We start from the raw sequence: 20392 nt of genomic DNA on the forward strand, positions 1-20392 counted from the left end.
TTTAATTTGAAATTAGAAATTTATATTTTTTTTAGAAATTAAAATTTAGTAAAAATTAGAAACTTAAATTGATGCAAAATTATGTATTTAAATATAATTATTAAATGTTTCATTATTATTAATTAATACAACCTATACATGTTGTTTAATTGATGTCAATATTTATTAATTAAATAAATATTCTATAATATATTGATTATAGACATTTATTAATTATTGATTTAAAATCTAAAATTGAGGATAATAAATTATATTACAATTATATATTTGTTACAAATTTAAAAATGTTAATACAATCTTAAAGACTATTTGATGAAATATTAATGTAAATGTAGATAAATCATAAATATTTATAATAATTATAAAATATGAAATGTTTTATAATTATCAGATTTTTAAATTTATTCTCTAATTAATTATGAAAATGTTAAATTTAAAAAAAAAAAATGTAATTTATATTTGAAATTTGTTTAAGTATTAATAATAATAAATACCTAGAAATTAGGTTATAATTTAAATAATGATGTTCGCAATTTAGAAAGAAAAGTTATATTTAATAATGATTTGTTTTAAGGATATATATTTTTTAATAGTAAAAATGAAAGGGGGGATATTAAATATGTATTCCTTTGAGTTTATATTGATTTGCAGTTATCATAGTACATTATCATGGTTTACCATCCAGCACTTTCCCTGAGTTTATTTGGATTTGGAGTTAGAATAGTAAATTATTATGGTTTACTATTCAGCACTTTCCCTGACTTCAGTTGGATTTGGAGTTAGAATAGCACTTTCCCTGAGTTTATATTGATTTGCAGTTACAATAGTACATTAATATGGTTTACCATCAAGCACTTTCCCTGAGTGTATTTGGATTTGGGGTTAGAATAGTAAATTACTATGGATTACTATCCAGTACTTTCTCTGACTTTAGTTGGATTTGGAGTTAGAATAGTAAATTAATATGGTTTACCATCCAGCACTTTCCCTGAGTTTATTTGGATTTGGAGTTAGAATAGTAAATTAGTATGGTTTACCATCCAGCACTTTCCCCGAGTTGATTTGGATTTGAAGTTAGAATAGTAAATTATTATGGTTTACTATCCCGTATGTATGTTAGTTTTATTATTATCATTTTGATAGAAAGATATTTTTATACTTTTTATAATTATATTTTTAACATTCTATTTGGTTAAAAAATGTTATGATAGGCCTTTTCTCTTACTTTAAGACTGTGTTTTATTCATTTAGTGATCATGCTGCAGTAACATTTCATATGCAAACCACTAAGGAAATTGAGTGTTCCCATAAACTCCCCTTAAACCCTGTGATTACAAGAGAGAACGGTATTGTTCTAAAGTGGGAAAAAGTGGACACTGGGATGCTTTTGGCAAATTTACGGGCCGATTTCAATCCTGGAAAAAGGCCGTACGAATCGTCGTACGGAGCGTTTCCTCCGTACGACTCGTACCCGGTAAACTGTCCGTACAACCTAGGAAGTACGATTCGTACAGAAAGCCTATTTCCGTACGAATCATACAAAAGACCGTACGGGTAAAAAATACCTACGAATCTGATCCGGAACAGCCTGTACGCGACGTCCGTACATATGTAAGCAGCGTTTTATGGCCCAGCAAGTACGAATCGTCCCTACGTCACTCCGTACGGCTCTTTTTTTACGGGAGCCAACAACAGCCATAAAAGCTGAGTCCCCAAGGGTACGAGTCGTACAGGCATACACCCCTGTGCGTTATGTATGTACAGTGCGTACTCCCAGCGCATACGCGCTGGGGGTACGGTGCGTACATATACGCGCTGGGGGTACGCACCGTACATATGTGCTGGGGGTACAGTGCGTACGCGCTGGGGGTACGCACCGTACATACGCACTGGGGGTATGGTGCGTACGCGCTGGGGGTATGCACCGTACAAACGCGCTGGAGGTACGGTGCATACGCGCTGGGGGTATGCACCGTACATACGCGCTGGGGGTACGGTGCGTACGAGCTGGGGGTACGCACCGTACATACGCGCTGGGGGTACAGTGCGTACATACGCACTGGGGGTATGCAACGTACATACGCGCTGGGGGTATGGTGCGTACGCGCTGGGGGTATGCACCGTACATACGCGCTGGGGGTACGGTGCGTACGAGCTGGGGGTACGCACCGTACATACGCGCTGGGGGTACGCACCATACATACGGGCTGGGGTACAGTGCGTACGCGCTGGGGGTACGCACCGTACATACGCGCTGGGGATACGGTGCGTACATACGCGCTGGGGGTATGCACCGTACATATGCATGGGGGGCCTGTACGACTCGCACCCTGGGAACTACTTTTCCCGGGATACGAGTCATACAAACTTCGCTTTGTAGCCAGTAAAGTCATTCCCCGTGTACGGGACGTTTTCCATAGGATTCGTAAATCGGAAAGCCGGTCCGGATCGTACTTGTACGCTCGGACTGTATTTTTACGATTCGTACGGAAAAGTGTCCGGGTCCGTCTCCGTCTGATACAACTTTTCCCGATACAATTCGTACGAATCGGGCCGATCCGTATGTACTTTTTCCCATACGAATCATACGGATCGGGTCAGATGTGACTTGTACGATTCGTACGGAAAAAAATTCGGATACGAGTCATACGGAAAAAAAATACAGGATCGGAATCGGCCCCTTAGTGTCCAAATGATATGGGGAAATAATCCGTTGTTTAGACTCAGATTTACACGATGGCAAGCTTTTGGATTTTGAATCAATTTTAACTGATGTTAAAAATAATTTAACCAGTGTTATCCGGAATGGCAAACTTAAAAAATATAGCTTAGTTTGATAACAATTGTGACGAAACACTAAAGAGCCTGCACATAGCTTTGTAGGCCAAACGGCGAGATACATCATTGGTAAACGGCTTGCATCAAGCCTACAAAAATGCAAGGACCACTAGGTTGAAGTTTTTAAAAGAAGAATGGTGGGAAAATTTGCAGAAGGCTGCTATACTAAAAAGCTCACAAGCTTTCTGGTCCTTGATTAATGCCCTCTTCTTAAAGGATGAGCAGGCTATGACTATAGATACTAATGTCAACCAGGAGGCATGGGTGATTCACTTTGAAGCTCTTTTCGGAGTGGACGACATGACAATTCCTCAATCCTTTCCCAATGTTCTGGAGATTGATGAGCCTCCTGTTAGTTTTACACTTGCTGAAACGAAATATTCTTTAAATCAATGCAAATGAGAAAAGGCTCCAGGTCCGGACAGAGTCCCTATAGATTTATTCCTAGATAACCAAGATCTATGGGCTCCACTTTTAACAAATGTTTTTAATAAAGTTGCTCAAACAAATGCACCACCATTGTGGAAAACAACTGTAATCGTTCCCATATATAAAAAAGGGGATAGGTCGATTCCGAAAAACTATAGACCTATCTCCTTAATAGACTCTACTGCAAAGCTAATTGGTAGATTGATTTTAAACAGACTAGAGGATTGGGCTCTAGAGAAGAACATTTTTATCCCATGCCAGTTTGGCTTCAGAAAAGGGAAAGGCACTGTAGATCAGTGTCTGAATCTGAGTCTAATCATAGCGAAATACACGGGTGCGAAAAAATGTCATCTCCATTTAGCCTTCATGGATCTGTCCGCAGCCTTCGACTGCATGGCACAGCCTAGGCTGTGGCAGATCATGGAGGCAATGGGTATTGACCTGAAGATTATTAATATAATTTGTGATCTATATACAGATGCTTCAGCCTGCGTTCGATATGGGAGGAATGGTGAGTGCACCAGGTCTTTTAAAATTGCAAGAGGTGTGAGGCAGGGGTACGTTCTTGCCCCCTTCCTGTTCACACTCTACACGAATGGCGTGGAATCTGCACTTTTGGCCTCTACACCAGATGTCCCGTATATTAATTCAGTGCAGGTCCCAATTTTATTATATGCGGACGACGCTGTTCTTTTAGCTCTTACCAGTAGTGCACTGCGTCGCCTACCCCAGGATTATACTCAATTAATGTACAATCTAGGAATGAAAGCTAATTACTCAAAGTAATTTATCTTAGTAGCAGGTTAAAAACATCGAAAATATCCGCAAATCTCTACCGAAGGGGGAAAATTGGGGGTTGTCGATTCTTTTAACTATTTAGGGATTATGTTTGACCCTCAATTAAAGTGGCAAACAATGATTGTCAACAGAGGAATTCAGATGGAAAAAAACATTGGGGCCTTAAGTAAGTTTATAAAAAAACTGGTTTAAAACCAATATACTTAATAAAAACAGTGTATCAAGCCACGACTGTATCTATCGCCACTTATAGGGCAGCTGCTTGGGCATGAAAGACTGTACAAAATTGCAGATTATTGAAGACAATTTCTTGAAAAGGGTCCTCTCACTACCCAAATCATGTGCCAATTATAAATGTCACATGGAATTGAGGACCCCTTATATTACTGATATAATTGCAATGGCCCCGATTCTAATGTAAACTCAATATGGCGAAAGGAGACCCTTGCTCAGACAAGAGACATTATCAAAGATGTTTTGAAACTAGATGGAGTGGGTAACATTATTTGGCTAATTTATGTTGAATCAATATTGAAGGCGGCTGGGCTACATTACCTTTTTTTGGATCCCACCATCTGTTGTAGTTCTATATCCAAAATTGACTTAAAAACCCGACTACTTTCTAATCGACAGATAAGAGGGGAGGCTAAAACTATTAATCTGTCAACAGTTAAATTGTACTTGGCCGGCCCTAGCATAAACTCAATGAATCCAAATTTAACATATGTATCCTTTGTTTCTAATCTGCGACATAGGTACATTCTGGTGAGGTTTCGCCTAAATTACATCCCGCTAATGTTGGGTTCTCCCCGTAATGCCTATGTTGTTTCTGAACTTCCACTCTGTACCAGTGATAATCGATCTGCACAGGATGATATACATTTCTTATTTTTCTGTAAATTTTATCATGATGAAAGGAAACGTTTTATTATCCCTATCAGGGGTCCGATTCCGATCCGGGTCGGAAAGCACTCTGACCGAATCGGATCCAGAGTGTTTTCTGACAGAGTCGGACCCCTACAATCCGACCAAGCGAGTACGATGCGCACGTATGCTGTCGGACTCGGTTCGGTGGGACTCCCATAGAAGTCAATGGGAGCCAGTTGTACGATGCGTACATGCACTCCCATTGACTGAATGGGTACGTCTCGAACAAGTACGCCCCCTACAGTGGGTACGCATCGGTGCCATCCGCACCATTCATGCCTGTGTTGGGGAGACCCATAGGTCTCCCCCTGTGTCCGAGTCGTAGGGCTGAGGGTGTCAGGGGGTCCGACACGGACCCCTGAAGTCCAATTCTGGGAGCTATTGCGAGCCAGAAACTCTGGCTCGCACAGGCTGTCCGATGCGTGCATCGTACAGGCCCGGTTGTAAATCGCATCCATTGCACGCCACGGTTAGCTTCCGACCGAGACGTAAGAAGCGGTTCGGACGCAGAACCGACTCGGTCGGTGAATCTCACGTAGCTCGCATCATACTTGCTCGCTCGTACAGCTGTACGAGTCAGCCGGAAAACACGCGTACGGATCGTAGCTTTTCCGACTGGATCGCGTTCGGTGCCCTTCCGACCCGGATTGGAATCGGCCCCTAGGTGTATAATGAATTTTAACCAGTGTCGTGTAGCCCTTTACTATCTCCAGCTACTACCTGATCCTTTCATTTGTTTTTCTCTAGCGTCTTTTTTATTATCGGCACTAAAATAGAGATCTATAACCGGTTAAAATTCTATACCTACAAATGAAATGAGCTCATTATTGTGTAAATAACTATGAATTTGTTTTTTAAATGTAATAGCTTTTAATATTGTTAGTATTTTAACTGTGTTGTAATGCTGTGAAATGTTTTCTTTTTTATATGTAGTATACTTTTTATGGCTACTTTGTGTTGGCGAAATAAAGTTATTCTGACTGACTGACTCTATTATAACATTGCAAAAACAAATACACATTGTTATGTTTTTCAAATTTTATTTGAACATTGTAACATTTATTTAGATATTTTCAACAAATCATATTTTATTACATAGATGTATATATGTTTTTACAGTTTTTAACAATTGTACATTTTGTTTAGTATACTTATGTAATGGTAAAGTAAAACAGTACAATTTTTTAATTAATATACAGTATCCTTTGTATTGTTTATACATTTTTAGTTCAAACAGAAAAATATTTGTAGCCAATTTTGTTTACATTTTCATATAATTATTTACAATAGGTTCTGGAGTTTGAATGTATATACATTGTACATTTTATTATATTATGTTGTATTATTTAGCATATTAAGGTGCCGATTCGGATCCTGGAAAAATTTCCCCCGTCCGAATTGAATCTGGACTTTTTTCCGTCCGAATCGTATAAGTAGCGTACAAACTGCCAAGTACGATTCGCATGGGAAAAACTCCATACGAATCACATCGGGAAAATTTCCCCACACGTCCTCGGGTCGGAAATTGTGTCCGACACATCCCCGGACAATTTACCGTACGAATCGGAAAAATGAAGTCCGACCGCGCAAGTACGATCACTCCCGTCCTTTCGATTTCACAACTGTATGGAAATAACACCGTACGGACTGAACTCCCATAGCAAGCATGGAGACACGTGCCCGCACACGCGCCGAACACCCCACCACAGACCCCGCATGTACGCGCAAAACGCCCCCCGGCCGCGGATGTACGCGCCAAACCCCCACCAGTGTATGCATGGAGCGTACCGCCACCCATGTATGCATGAAGCGTACCAACTCCCCACCCGTGTATGTACGGACCGTACCCCCACCCCAACAGTGTATGTACAGACCGTACCCCCACCCCACCAGTGTATGTACAGACCGTACCCCCACCCATGTATGCATGGAGCGTACCAACTCCCCACCCGTGTATGTACGGACCATACCCCCACCCCACCAGTGTATGTACGGACCGTACCCCCACCCGTGTATGCATGCAGCGTACCAACTCCCCACCCGTGTATGTACGGACCATACCCCCACCCCACCAGTGTATGTACGGACCGTACCTCCACCCCACCAGTGTATGGACCGACCGTACCCCCACCCGTGTATGTACGGACCGTACCCCCACCCCACCAGTGTATGTACAGACCGTACCCCCACCCGTGTATGCATGGAGCATACCAACTCTCCACCCGTGTATGTACGGACCGTACCCCTACCCGTGTATGTACGGACCGTACCCCCACCCGTGTATGTACGGACCGTACCCCCACCTGTGTATGCATGGAGCGTACCAACTCCCCACTCGTGTATGTACGGACCGTACCCCCACCCCACCCGTGTATGTACGGACCGTACCCCCACCCCACCCGTGTATGTACGGACCGTACCCCCACCCGTGTATGCATGCAGCATACCAACTCCCCACCCGTGTATGTACGGACCATACCCCCACCCCACCAGTGTATGTACGGACCATACCCCCACCCCACCAGTGTATGTACGGACCGTATCCCCACCCGTGTATGCATGCAGCGTACCAACTCCCCACCCGTGTATGTACGAACCGTACCCCCACCCGTGTATGCATGGAGCGTGTACAGTCCGTATCACTATGGCGTACGCATTCGCCAGCACTCCCATAGTGATGGGGACCGTACACACCCGTGTACGGTCCGTTGCAATGCATTTGGGGTGCCCAAGGGCTGTGGGACGCACCGTACCTGTGTTGTGACATAGGATTGCCATAGGGGACACATGAGGGACAAGTAATGGGGCCTAAATGCATGCTGGTTGTCATGGGGACCGAGTTTCAGGTTTGAATTTTGCATCATGTGGCCAGCAGACAATATACTTTGTTGCAATGTGGTTGTTGACATTACATCATGCTCAATTTTAAAACCATGCCTAGCCTGTCACTGGGGTAGTTTTAAATTGATTGGAGGACACGTAGGATGCAAATGTGACTGAGCCAATCACTCTGTACTCCTGTAAATGAAACAGGCCAGCAAGGAAGATATAAGGCAGCCAGGTCCCTTGAGAGAGCACTTGCCTGCACATCCCTTCATTCCACAACACTGCTGCTGCTTGTCATTCCTCTGGCACCATGTCCAGGTCTGTTGAGAGGGCCCAGCCATTCACCATGGAGGAGAATATGGCGTTGGTGGATGTGATCCTCCCACAGTACACCATGCTGTATGGTCGACCAGGGGAGCAGGTGAGTGCAGACTCCACTAGCTTAAACTGTGCCCCTTTTTGTGACTGTGACTTCTGGCATTGTGTCCAGGTGTGACAGACATGCAGGGTTCTTCATAGTGGTTCCCAGGGGGAGGAAGGGCTCATGTCTCCCATGCAGAGCATGCTGTAGTTCCTGTGTGCACAACGCACTAGCATGGTGCTTACTGTGACGATCACTGCATGGTGCATGCCGCTTTCGGACTGCCTAATCCTCCTGGAAATGTTGTTCCTACAGTCCTGATGTAAGTCTGTGCTCCCCTCAGGGTGACAGGTGCCAGGACCCACAGATGTGTGTCTGTTCAGTGTACCTGTGGTGAGAGTGTCCAAATGATGTGTTCGTCCCCTGGACATTGGTGTGTGTGTGTGAGTCCCCTGTCATGTGGGTGTGTGCATATGTGGAGTGTTGCACCCCAGCTGCATGTGGGATGGATACACCCTGCCCATCTGATGTGAGCAGGGAGCTGTGCTAGATGTCTGCCGTCCTGAGACAGCCCCAGTGAGGTTTGTAGCGGCAGTTGCCAATGCCAGGTGATTGTTCAGTGCCTGTGTGTGTCTGTGTACTCTGCTGAGGTAGCGTAAGTGGGCTGGGGCATGTGACTGCTTAGGGGTACTGTTCAGATTCCTGTTGTAGCTTGGGATGCACAGTGTGAGCCTGCATCATTGATTGTGTTGCACCCCTCATGCCACCTGTGTACTTTCAATGGCACCTACTGCATTTGCCCATTCCCAGGAGGATGATGTCACTATGACAAAGGTGCAATGAGTTGGCTGCATACTATGGCCAGTTCAAACATGCATGATTTGTAATATGTGTGTCTCTGTATCATTGATAAGGTTGATTGATGTATTGTCACTTTTGCATCCTCACAGGTAGGCGTCTGTGCCAAGGGGGAGATCTGGAAGCAAGCCGTCAGTGCCGTGAGGAGGACGGATGGTCGGAAGCGGCGCCTAGCCCAGGTGAGGAAACGCTGGCAGGACATCCGGTGCTGGACGCGGAGGATCGCACGGATCCTGCTGGGGGACTCACCTGTGAGCCACAAAAACCGTGGGCGCCACCGTCTGACCCACATCCAGAAGCGTGTGCTGGCGGTGGTCTTCCCTGACTTGGAAAGGCGCCTAGCGGAGAAGCAGCAGCAGGAAGGGGGTAGGTACATGTGTGTTTGTTGTGTGTGACCAGCTTTTGGAAGTGCGCAGTTGCATGGATACACTGCCAGGGTTTAAATGTGCAGTGCATATCCTGTTCCCCAAAGTAAAGCGGTGCTGTTCTTCCTCCCTTCCCCTCCTTGCCATGTGTTCCCTGGTCTGTGTGTAGTCACTCTTGCACAAGGTCATCTAGGCTGCCAGTTACTCCAAGTGCCCAATGCTTGCAGCATCATGTGTGGGGGTGGTGTGTAACAGGTTTTTGCATGTTGCCTGTGCCCTGGCCAGTTCTGTCATTGTGGGGTCCATGTTAGTTGGGACTGATGCTGAGTCCCGACATGGGAGTGTGTGTTTCATGTGTACTGCCTTACTGCCTGCATATCGAATGTTGTGCCCTCTGACATGATGTGCTTGAGTGTGAGATATGCATAGTGCAGGGATGGTGGCTTGTGTTTCAGTCATATCCATCCAGGTCCATGGAGTAGTGTGGCCACTACAGTCCCCTGGGGCACCTTTTCCTAGGTATCATGTGTGTCATCAGATAATGTGGACATTCTCTGTGTCTTCAGCATAGTTTGGGCCCTGTGGCATAGTACCCTGGCCTCATTTGTATTCACGTATGCTGTGCTGCATGTGTCCACTGTACAGGGTGACCTAATTTAGCTGGTGCATACTCACAGGGGCCAGTGCCTGTGTGTCTTGGTACAACTATCTGATGATGGTTGTTTGTCAGTGATATATGTGGACAGGCGCACCAGGGGTAGTTTGTGTGCGATCAGGATTAATTGCAGGCCATGTGTTTTCATCCCAGACTGAGAGGTGTAAGTACTTCCTCTGTCTCAATCACATTGTCTCAGGTAGGGGGTGGGTTGGTGCGGGCAAGGCCTACATGTCCAAACTTGAAGTCTCCTTGCTCGGTCTGGCCAGTGTGTGATGTTTGTGTGGCCAAACACTCAAGGTGCAGTGCCCCAGTCATGTTGGCCATGGTTTTCAGTATTACCTTTGCAGCATGTCCCAAGAATTGCTAGACATGGTTCCTGCTCATCCCTTTCTTGGCTACGCTGTGTGTCGCTGATGCTGTGCTAGATTGTCCCCAGAGTCTGGCTCCTCTGTACAATTTGATATCAAGTTATTTGCTATTGTGTCATGCTCTCCATATTTTAACAGTGGCATGGTGGGTCAAGAAACTGTGTGTTGCAGGGCCTACATATGTACCTTGTATTGTAGATGTTACTCTTGTTGCTTTTCAGGCTATGCACTGTGACCTATGTAGAGTTGACTCGTGTGACATATGTATACAGGTGTCTGATTTCTCCTGTCTCTTCACCTTGCCCACAGCATCATCGGGGGACTACGAGGGAGACACTGGCACGGACCGTGAGGAGGGAGCGAGCACCAGTGCCAGCAGTGCTGAGTTGTCTGGCATATCGAGTGGCACGGAGGCCGACGGGAGTGCAGAGGAGGACCTGTCCAGTCAAACCACCACTGACTATGACGCAGACGGGTCCGAGGCTGAGCACTCCGAGGGGGCGGAGGCTGCTCCCACAGCTGACACCAGCACTCCATCACTACCCGCCCCCTCCATTCCAATCACCGGCCTCCCACTTGCTCGTGTCCCTTCCCGCCGTGCTAGGTCACCACGTGTCTCCTTCTTGCCAGGCACCGCACCCCCTGCCCCTGTCTCCACTGCTGCCACCAATGCCGAGTCTGTGGACATCCTGCGTCAGTTGCAGGTTGGTCAGACTGCGATGCTTAATGTCCTCCATGGCCACAGCCGAGTGCTCAACCAGATGGAGTCATACATGGAGAGCATTTCAGCTGCGCAGTCTGACCAACGCAACTTGCTGAGGTCCATAGACTCGACACTGACTGCAGCAGTGGGTCTCCTGCAGCGCTACGTGTCCCCCCTACCCCTGAACCATCCACACTTCCCACTCCCATGCCTGTCCAAAGCACACCCAGACGTAGCCATGCACGCACACCACCAGACACAGGCACCACACCACCAGGGAAGGCAAAGCGCACACCTCCTGGCACGCACACACAGGGTGAAGTAGGCACACCCACTGGGTCGGGGGGGAAACGGAAGACACGCAGCCAGAGTGGGAGTCCACATTCCTCACGACCACCACCCTCCAAATCCACTCCCCTCAGCTCTCCTGGCCAGGATTCCACCAAAGACTCCTTCATGGCCGCTCTGTCCCTGAGCCCCAAAGTGACACCACCCCGCAAGCGGTCAAAGGAGTCCCCGGTCAGGGTAGTTGAGTCCCCCCCCTGTCCACACCCTCCCCCGGTAGCACTGCGACCCATCCCTGCGACCCCCCACCCTCCTTGGGGCCTGTGGTTCCTTCGGGTGCAGGGGAGACGCTGGGCGACCTGGCAGTAGTGTGCAGCGCCGTGCTCCAATCCACCTTTGGCGCTGCCCCACCCCCTGTGTTGGAGTCGTCCGTCCCTGCACCCACAACACCTACCCTTGCCCCTCCTGTCCCTGCAGTGCCTGGTCCTTCCCCCCCACATGATGCCCCCCCCCTGTGGATGACAAGGTAGTCTGAACTGTGCAGGCAAGCTAGGGGACACGCATCCCAATGTGTCCCCCACCTGGATTGGAACTATGGACTGCCCTATGGGCCTTGTGCATTTGGAACTCTTCATACAATTCATTTTAGAACATTGCTGAATAAAGCTATTTTATTTTCCTTGGCACACTACTGCTTTTCTGGCATTGCTGTTGGTGGTGCTGCTCCATGATTTGGGGTGGCGATAATGTGTTAGGTGTCTAGGATATGTTGTAGTGTGCTGTTCGTGGGGTGGACCCTGTTATCTGTGTGCCATCACACAGTATTTGCTATCAAACTTTGCTCGTGTAAGTTGTTACTGCATGGTGACATTGTCCCAAGGTGTGTACCTTCCTCTGTGGACCCTGACATCTTCCCTGCAGGGTGTTGTGAAGACATTTGTGCAGTGCTGTGTCTACATTTGCTGGGTGTGTGACGGACCCCTTCAACGTTGGCCATGCATGCTGGCCAAGGTCTCCACCTGCATCATTTGTGTCATCCTTGGGGTCACTGTACTTGTGAGTGGTGTATATTGACAGGACTTCATGTGTACATGTCCCCTTTTCCGCACTATGCATGTGTGTACTCTCAGCCTCGCACACATGTGTTTCGTGTTCTGCTGGGTCTTTGAGCACCTGACTGACAATTGTGGCCGTTGTATCTGTGCGTACTCAACCCCTTTCTTTCCATGGGCACAGCTGGGGGGACTCTGCACCCACCCCTCCTGTGTCTGGGCACTGCTGGGAGGACTCTGCACACACCCCTCCTGTGTCTGAGCACTGTTGGGAGGACTCTGCACACACCCCTCCTGTGTCTGGGCACTGCTGGGAGTGATAGGCACACACCCCTCCTGTGTCTGGGCACTGCTGGGAGGACTCTGCACACACCCCTCCTGTGTCTGGGCACTGCTGGGAGTGATAGGCACACACCCCTCCTGTGTCTGGGCACTGCTGGGAGTGATAGGCACACACCCCTCCTGTGTCTGGGCACTGCTGGGAGGACTCTGCACACACCCCTCCTGTGTCTGGGCACTGCTGGGAGGACCATGCATACACCCCTCCTGTGTCTGGGCACTGTTGGGAGGACTCTGCACACACCCCTCCTGTGTCTGGGCACTGCTGGGAGTGATAGGCACACACCCCTCCTGTGTCTGGGCACTGCTGGGAGGACTCTGGACACACCCCTCCTGTGTCTGGACACTGCTGGGAGTGATAGGCACACACCCCTCCTGTGTCTGGGCACTGCTGGGAGGACTCTGCACACACCCCTCCTGTGTCTGGGCACTGCTGGGAGGACTCTGCACACACTCCTCCTGTGTCTGGGCACTGCTGGGAGGACTCTGCACACACCTCTCCTATGTCTGGGCACTGCTGGGAGGACTCTGCACACACCCCTCCTATGTCTGGGCATGTACGGTCAGGACATACACGGGTGTGGGTACGCTCCATTCATACACGGGTGTGGGTACGCTCCGTACATACACTGGTGGGGTGTGGGTACGCTCCATTCATACACGGGTGGGGGTACGGTCCGTAAATACACTGGTGGGGTGTGGGTACGCTCCATTCATACACGGGTGGGGGTACGCTCTGTACATACACTGGTGGGGTGTGGGTATGCTCCATTCATACACGGGTGGGGGTACGGTCCGTACATACACTGGTGGGGTGGGGGTACACTCCATTCATACACGGGTGGGGGTACGGTCCGTACATACACGGGTGGGGAGTTGGTACGCTGCATGCATACACGGGTGGGGGTACAGTCCGTACATACACTGGTGGGGTGGGGGTACGGTCCGTACTTACACTGGTGGGGTGGGGGTACGCTCCATTCATACACGGATGTGGGAATGCTCCATATATACACTGGTGGGGTGTGGGTACGCTCCATTCATACACGGGTGGGGGTACAGTCTGTACATACACTGGTGGGGTGTGGGTACGCTCCATTCATACACGGGTGGGGGTACGCTCCGTACATACACTGGTGGGGTGTGGGTACGCTCCATTCATACACGGGTGGGGGTACGGTCCGTACATACACTGGTGGGGTGTGGGTACGCTCCATTCATACACGGGTGGGGGTACGCTCCGTACATACACTGGTGGGGTGGGGGTACACTCCATTCATACACGGGTGTGGGTATGCTCCGTACATACACTGGTGGGGTGTGGGTACGCTCCATTCATACACGGGTGGGGGTACGCTCCATACATTCCTGTACCCATGGTTTGCAGGCCTGGGTACGTACCGTCCCCAGGCCTTAAGAGCGTGGGTACGAGTCGTACCACGCCCACCACTACGTCACCCCGACAATGGCAGTACAGCCCATACCCATGTTCTAATGGCCTGGGTACGGGCCATACCAGCATTGTTGGGGTGATGTGGGGGTACGCGTGGTACGACCTGTACCAACGCTCTGAGGGCCTGGGTACGGTGCAGACCCCCAATGGGGTGCCGTAGGGGTATGCACCGTCCCCAGCCCTTCAGAGCGTGGGTACGGGTCGTACCACGCGTACCCCTACATCACCCCAACAATGCTGGTACGGCCCGTCCCCAGGCCTTTAGTACGTGGGTACGGGCGTACCGCCATTGTTGGGGTGACGTAGTGGTGGGCGTGGTACGGCCCGTACCCACGCTATTAAGGCCTGGGGACGGTACGTACCGGTATTGTTGTGTTGCCGGTTCGCGTCAACATCCACTTCCGTTGTGGCGGACGCTTGCGTTGCTGGACACGCCCCCACCCCCTCAAGGTGACCAGGTCCTGCAGGTCAGGTATGTCCAGGGCATGTGTGATTTGTGACTTGTGTGGGGGCTATGTGTCCTGCCCCTGCCCCCCCCTTTGCCCCTGGGTGTTATTCTGACCTTCTGCGGCGTCTGCCTGTAGAGCAGGTGGACTGCTATGAGGGCTGGGATGACACGTAGGTTCGGGTCCATGGCTGTCCGTCGCGTACAGGTGCTCCTTGTGCGCGTCGTCCTGATTTCCCGGCAGTTTTTGGCAGCCGGAAATTATAATCCGTGCGGGGTGACGTCGGTGCGGATCGTACTTCCTGGTTCGTGAACCGCAGCCTGAATGCGTCCCGACGTCATGTCGGAGCATTCCCGGATCACATTCGTATGTATATTTTCGTCGGTCGATGTTTTTTACGATTCGTACGGAAATGGTGTTTCTGTGGGAATCGTACTTCCATGTTTGTAATGTTTATTTCCCGGGTACGAGTCGGACGGAGAAAACGCTCCGACCGACGGTTCGTACCCGGTTTCTCCAGGATCCGAATCGGCACCTTAATATTGTTTTTATCAAATAATATTTAATATGTTAAAAAATTCACAATGTTTTTACAGTGATATTGTGAACAATACATATATATATTTGAACATTTGTATAATATTTGTTAATTAAAAGTGTATGTACTAAACATATATTTTAATACACATTAATCATTATATTATAGTTTTTGGGAATAAAATAATTAATGTATATTTTACATTTTTTATATGTTTATTTTAAACATTGATGAAAATAATATACATACAATTGTAAACATTTTAAAACATTTTTAAATCATTTTCATAATATCTTCCATTCATTCCTATGGGGAGTTAGTCCTATTTTTGTTTTAATTATGCCGCCATTTTATTTTATTTTAGTCACTTTTTGACCTATCTATTTTGCTTTTGGGTCATTTACGAAGATGGAACCTCGCGGTTGGGAGCTGCTTCATCTCCGTTCCTGTAAGTTTAGTTTTATTTACTTTTAAGTTATTTTCAAGATAGGGTTAAGTTAGTGGCAGTATCAATGTATTTGTAAGAGCGTTATTTTATAGTTTTTAGGAAAGTTACATGTTGTTTCCGTTGTTTAGTGTTTTATGTGTTTTATTTACTGTCGGATGTAATTAGAATGGTATGTAATTTTAATTATATGTTTACGATATGTATTTATATTTATTATATATTGATATTTGTATTTGTGGGTTTATATATGTGTGATGGGTGGGTGTCGTTTGCTTTTATTTACAGGTTCTGGCTTTGGTGTACGGATGGAGTTGTTCACACGTTTTTTTTTTTTAAATAAAGGATAATGTTGTTTCTTGTTTGATAACAAGTTGCTATACATTTCCTTTTTTTATCGGGCTGTTTGAGTATTTTTTAAACAAAACTTTTTTCGGGTTTTTGAGGGTTTCTTTATCGAGGGGATTGCGGCATTGGATTTTTTTATCTACAGTTGTATTTCTCCATTTTTTGGGGTGTTTCTTTATTACATGGATTTCTTTTGGCTTGGATTTTTGTGGATTTTATCCATTTTGAGGATATTCTACAGCTGCATAACTAAAAGTACATTTTTCAAATTATTGAGGGTGGGAAATGTCTATTTTTTCTTTTTCTTTTTTTCTTATTTATATTATGTCATATAATATTGAGTTATATATAGAATTTAATGGCATAATTTAAGTAATATAAAAGAAAAATACTCTGTTTGTATATTTAATATGTTTATAATGTTTGGTATTTGCTTTACTTTAAAGAATTAATTTTGCTATCATGTCTAGGTATTCTAGGCCTTGGATATTTGGATACATTCTAGTTTTTTGTTGGAGGTATTCATACATACTTCTGGTTTGTTTGCTAAGTTTAGGTCTTATTTTGCTTAGAGATTGTTCTACTCTGAGCTCTTGGTAACTTTGTTTCTTTTTAATAGATTATATACACTTGTGGAATGTGGGTTGCCCTCTACCTATTGTGGCCTGGAAGACATTATGCTATCCTTCTACCACGTTATTCGTTTTGGCTTTTTGAGCAATAGTATTGGCGTAGATATTCCACCAGGGAATTTGAAATTTGGGTTGTCTACGATGACCTGAATGGTGTAATCTTCCCACCCAGGTATCCTCAAAGTAGTCCAGCAAGAGACTTAATTTTGTTTCATTAGTATGGTAGAAAGGACTGTCTATTAGCAAGCTATAATAATTAGCTACTTCAGTTGTTGGGACGTATGCTAGGGCTATTAATCTTTTTATTTGATATGCACATTTGCTATTAGTTGAGTAGTCTATACTTAAAGTATATTTTTGTAGGTGTCTCCATATACTTTGATTAAAATGGTAGTAACACCCTTGAATTGCAGTATGTGGGTAAAGTGCAAGTATAGCTTGAATCATAGCATGTTCAAAATGGATTATTATCCTTTGGTCATAATAATTTTCAATTAATTGTTTTATTGTTGTTAATAATTCTATATAGGTGGTGCTATTTTTGTTAGGCAGCAATGCATAAATGAATGGGAATATTTGTTTCCCCAAATTCACCATGAATGGTATAAAGTTGGTAAAAGGGTTTTGGACAAACTTTAAAAGTTCCGTCCATCAACCATGTTTCACAGTTTTTCAGTTTATGCAAGTTATTATTAGTTGCAAAAATAATAATTCTTTTATCTTTGCTTTTGTTGTCATATAGTAAAAAACTTTCTTCCTTGTGGGTGATGGTATATTTTGGGAGTATTTGAATTTCTTCAAAAGTTTGGGGGGTAGGTGGCGTTGGATCTGAAGCTCTTTCAGTTTTACCAATTAATCTTTTTAGGTTGGGGATAGAAGATAATTGTCCTGTGACATGTTCAGGTACTTTTGTTAAAACATTTTTCAGGATTTGAGTACTTGTCTCTCGGGAGCCTGTGCTTGCTTCTCTTATTGTTTCTAAGGCTTCCTTTACTTCCAATTCAGTCACATTGGGTGGATGGTTGTGCTCTCTAACGTTCACAACATTGCTATCTATTGTTGTAGCTCGACCATAACAGGTAGTGGAATTACATTTCCAATGTGTTTTATTTTCTATCACCTTTTCTTGTGTGTAAATTTAACCCATGTAGCAAAGCATTAGTTTTCCCTTTTGTGATGTTAGAAAGGTTGCTCCTTCTGCCATTTCTAGGGTATATCTGTAAAGATATATACACATGATTTTAGTACATATGCTTTTGTGAATTATAAACATGCTAGTTTTATTAATAACAATTTATAAAAAATACTTATATTAGTGTTCTTTGTATTTTGTTGATGGTGTATTTGCTGCTTGTTGTATTTTCACAGTTCTATTTTCTGTAGATGTGGATGAAAAATGTTTATGTTAATTATATTAGAGATATGTTTACATTTCTCTATATTATTCTTTTTTTTGCACTGAAACTATCCTTACTTTTTGTAGTAGATGAATTTAATTTGGTGGATGTTTATTGTACATGCAGTTTGTTAAAGCTGTGAAGAAAAATGTATTTATTAGTTTTGTTTTCACATTTTAAACGTGTAACAAAATCAGATTATTTTACTTTATTTATAGGTAAATTGCATTTTCAATAGTTCATGGTTTTCATCATGTAGAATTAAATAAGGTACTTAATCACATTTGGATTTTCTTTTTCTTGGTGTAGTTTGCAAGTTTAGTTTTGATTTAAAAAGAGGAGAACATTTTATTATTTTAGGTAGTTAAGTTAAGGAGGTAGAGGCATTTATATTTTGCAAAAAAGTATTTTTCTGACCTGTGTTGTAGTATAATCTGTTATAGTAGTTTTTGTAGATTTTCTTTCTTCCTCTCTTGCAAAGTAACGTTCTTCCTCCGTGTTTGGCCGATAAACGGTAAATTTGTGTTAGTTAATTCTTAGTTTTTATAGTGTTTAGTTAATTAGTTCACAAATTTTATTGGTTTGTGCTCTTTTAGTTTAAATTCATTGGTTGAGATATGGTTTTTGAATTTTGTAGCAGTTACTTTTTAATTAGGTCAATATGTGTGTTGTTTATTTTTGATGTCTATAATATATTATTTGTTGTAGTTATTTAAATATATTTGTTAATACTTTTAATTTATGACATTAATAATTGTTGTATATTATATATATGTAAATTTCTTTTTGTTGGTGAGTAAATTCATTATATTTTGTGAATTGATATATGTATTTGGGTTAGTAGAATTATTTTATAATTGTTTTAATTATTTATTTATTTTGTATATGTTGATATTATTTATTATAATTATATGAAATATGTTAAATAATTAAATAATTGTAAATAGTGTTTATTTAATGTTGAATAGTATTATCAATATTTTTGGTATATGTTTTAATTATATTTGTAAGTTGATATTAGTGTTATCGATATTTGTGTTGTGTTGCTTTATAATTTAAATATCTCGATATTTTTGTTATCAATATGTTTGTAGTCGATATTTTTGTAAATGATATTTATAAAGGCGATATTTAAATATCAATATTTGTGTAAATTCTTGCTTAAGTATAGCGTGTCGATATTTGTGTGTACGAAATTTTTACATCGATATTTTTGTAGCTCGGTGTTTTTGTTGTCGATATTTAAACAGCGATCCCTAAGGAAGTCTGAGTGAGTGGAAAAAGGTCTCACTGCAGGGAGATCAGGATATAGACCAGTGTGGACCATAACAATGTGGTTTACACAACCACAGACACAAAGACTAGGTAAATTAAACTCAATTGTGCCTTAAATACACAAAAAGCATACAGTACTGCACACTTTCAATCAATTATACAATGGCAAAACAAGTGTAGCCTAAAGAGTGCTCCTGTCATTCAGTATTCAACAGTAGCAGCTGCTACCTAATGGGGATAGTGGGACAAGGGGTAGCAGGCTGCCTCTTCTCTGTCCTCTTCTCCGGTAGCAGTAAGCACACAGCCTCACAAAATTCCCTAGCCAATCACGACGCTGCCTTACCGCAGGGCTGTGATTGGTCTGAGCGTCGTGGTTCGGTGCTCAGCAAGGGACTGGGAGGCTGTGCATGTTGTCCACCCGGGCTGTGCAATACAGCCTGGTGGAGTTCAGGCTAAGTGCGCATGACTGTTTGGCCAATCCAAGATGGCCGGCCAAACAGTCATGAGCATTTAGAAAGGGCCTACCTCTCCTCCCCAGGTCTCACAGCTCAGCCCATCCCCACCCCCCCAACCAACCAACATTGCATTATCATTTTATTTTTCCCTTTTCAACTGCTCAGTGAGCAGTGATCTGCCGCTAGACTATTCAAATTGCAACAAATACTTCCCAGAAGGAGGTAAACACGTGCCACACATTGTTTCCAGTTCCCCTCACCTGCTCAGGAGCACCAGGGCAAAGTAGTTGGTCACTCCTGCAGCAGGAGGGCAAATTGGCAGCCGTGTGATTAGGATGTGCAGGCCTTCTACAGAAGTGGAAGTGGGCCTGAAAAGGACTTGGAGGAGGGTCATTAGTATGCAGGCCAGTCTGGCCCTAAAAAATAGGCTTGCAAGTCCTGATACAATTAGAATAATATGACAGTGGCTTTTTTGAATTCAGCTTGGTTTACTTTTCTCAGTAGATCACAATTTCTGAAATGTAAACCCTTTGTTAGTGTTATTTACAGAAAAACATCCTTTTGTGCAGCATGTTCATGAGATTTTTGGAAACACA

This window comes from Triturus cristatus, chromosome 6, assembly GCF_964204655.1.
Source record: "Triturus cristatus chromosome 6, aTriCri1.1, whole genome shotgun sequence".
Lineage (NCBI taxonomy): Eukaryota > Metazoa > Chordata > Amphibia > Caudata > Salamandridae > Triturus > Triturus cristatus.